This window comes from Rhagoletis zephyria, unplaced genomic scaffold, assembly GCF_001687245.7.
Source record: "Rhagoletis zephyria isolate East Lansing unplaced genomic scaffold, Rhagoletis_zephyria_1.1 Rzeph_scaffold_06013, whole genome shotgun sequence".
NCBI lineage: Eukaryota > Metazoa > Arthropoda > Insecta > Diptera > Tephritidae > Rhagoletis > Rhagoletis zephyria.
In genome coordinates, this window is record NW_016163096.1 from 1 (window position 1) to 3,022 (window position 3,022).

Genomic DNA, 3,022 nt, shown 5'->3' on the forward strand with positions numbered 1-3,022 from the left:
TAACCCCTTTTTTGCGACTTTCTGAAAATTCTCAATGGCAACACTGGCTTCAGGGTATGTACATACGGTGGCGGTCATAACAATAGCACCCCATTTCAAAGTGATATTGTTTTCTACTTATGATTGCATATTAATTTAGTTTTTAGAATTTTTAATTAAAACACAGTTCATTCTCTGACAAAACCCATATAAAGAAAAGTTTTAAACTGTATAGAAAACTAGAAAACAAAAACAAATCCCATTTAAAAAAATCCCAGTTAAAAATTCGAAAATAATTGAAAAACAAATATATTTTTCAAATATCACTTCGATATTGTATGTGGAATAGGTTAGTAGGCGAATGGCAAAACGAAACCTTCGTTATCCAATGTATTTTCCCTTCGTTATGAATTCGAAATCTAGCCTATTATCGAATTGAAACTTTAATGAGACAGAGTGATTGACATATATTTCCCTATTACTGCTGCTTGCTATGAACGTCGGAAAACTAAAAGCCTGATTATGGCAACTTAACTTAACTTAACGGAACGTAGAACTTAGAGAATCTAAATGAAACAGATTCGACGTGGCATTATGTTACGCTAAGTTTCAGCTGTTCAATTATAAGCAACATCCATTTAAGAGAATGCTGAAGTGAGAGCCTGTAAGTTACGTTAAGTTGCCATAATGAGACCATAAGTTTCATTAAGAGTTCGTACTCAGTTCGATATGCATGTTGGATATCGAAAGTATTTAATTTTTGAACGTTCGCCACAATGTTTTTTTGGGATTTTCATCCAAATTTCAAACTTTTTTCTCAGAATTGTTAGAATTTTTTGAGTATGAAGTTTTAAAGCCCCATTTAATTTTAGTGTAATAAAGTGCAAGTTTCAAGTGGCTAAAAATTACCGTGTTTGTTCGTTATATGGTAGCAGATGCGACAAAAAAAGGTGTACCTTACTAAAAGCCGTTTTCCGAAGTAACCGTTACCTTTAAAGCTCACTTTATATTTAAAGGTTGAATTAAAAATAAAGCTATGTCTAAAGTTGAGCATTTCTATTATCATATTATTATAATCAAATACTTTACTTTAGACACAATCATAAATTTTAATGCAACCTTTAAATATAAAGCGAGCTTTAAAGTTACAGCTTACTTGAGAAAACGGCCCTAAGAAACAACAAACATTGACACAAGTATAGGGTGATGCACATATTTTGACATCAATAATTTGTGATATATCAATATTTTTTGTTGTTTCGTTTTCATACAATTGGTACTACAGCCTTTGGCAAACTTAGTCATAGAGCGATACTCAGTTGAACAACGCGTTAAAGTTATGAGGGGCATTTTCACTTAAACGGATATGTTAACAAGCACAACTGTCTTAAAGTCCACGAGTCATTGTTTTGTGTAGTTTTTGAGCTGGCGGAATCATCGAGCTGTACCTCTTTGAAAATGGTACCGGTAGCGCTGTTACGGTGAACGTTCTCGTGATATGAAGACAATTTTTTTAGGGCCTGAATTAGATGATATGGACTTGGACAATATGTGGTTTCAACTGGACGGTGCCACTTGCCGCAATGCTAATGAAACTTTTGGCCCTATTGCGAACGAAGTTCCCCCGAACGCATTACCTCTCGAAACAATGAGGCCGCCAAGATCTTGCGAATTAACACCATTAGACTTGTTTCTCAGAGGCTATGTGAAAAGAGTGGTCTGTGCCAATAAGCCCGAGATGACTTCAGAGCTGTAGAACCAAATCGTACGCGTAAATACTGTATAGTCCGAACTATGCCGAAATGTCGAGGAAAATTTTGATGTGCCGTGGTTTGAAGTTAGAATGACACATATCGTCAAAAGCGTGAATATCGGTGCCCTATAAGATATGTATGCATATCTCCAATGCGACTGATAAGTTTTTTCGATATTACTCTTTCCGTAGGCACTCAGAACCATGGCAGCCCTCCTATAATCTTTTCGAGTCCCGCATCTTACAAAAAAAAAAAAACTTCTTTCGTATGAATCAACCTTAGTATACATAGGTACATACATAAATATGAGTTGCAAAAAAAAGCAAAAAAATGTATTCGACTTTTAATACTTACTTCCATAGAATGCGCCAGAAACAGCCAAAACTGCTGCCATTTGGCACTTCACCAGCATATGAGACTGTCATATTTCGTCGTTTATAAAATACTCTACAGGATAACTACAGCGAACGTTGAAGGAGAAAAGCTGCAGCGACAAAGGAACAAACGTAAGTGATTTTAGGATTTATGTGAATACTTTGCATTTATCGATATTAAACGATGATAAGCTGTTGAAAGCACAGTTGGCGCAACGCAGCAGTAAGAATGTTAAGACAGCAGCAATAAGCGACCAGTGTGCCCGCTTTTGAATTTTTGTTGACTATTTTACTAGTTGCAGCTACCTGCTACCAACCGTGTACCCCTGGCAGTCGGCGCTGTTAACACGAAAGAGTGGCAAGCGAGCGTCAAAATCACCATCACCACCGTCGTCATCGCGCGCATCAATGCACCGAGTAGTTGAATTGCACCGAATAGTTGAATTGCACCGACACGTGACATCGACCAAGCGCAATATAATATGTATAGTAAGCAACGCTCAAACGAATGCAACACCGCAACACTGACTTTATAAATATATATATATATATTTTTTTTTTATTATTGAAAAACAAATTTTCTACGTTTGTCTCGTACGCGAGGCGAGTACTGATCGACGACGCTTGGCTTACTGACGCCTCATTATCGAAATTCCGACACGTCTGCGCTGCGGGTCTTTTGGTTATTTAATTGTATTTTATTTACATATTTATTTCTGTTTTTGTTTTACGTACATATGTAGTATATATGCATTATTTATTGCTTGCATGGGGCTTAAAAAACTACTGGTTGCTTTAGCTTTAGGCCTTTCTACTTTTTATTATATACAAACGTTTTTACTACCTTTTATTTTGGCGTTTTTGGCATAATTTGTGTTGTTTATTTTCTAATCACTTGTTATTGTCGATCAGCTG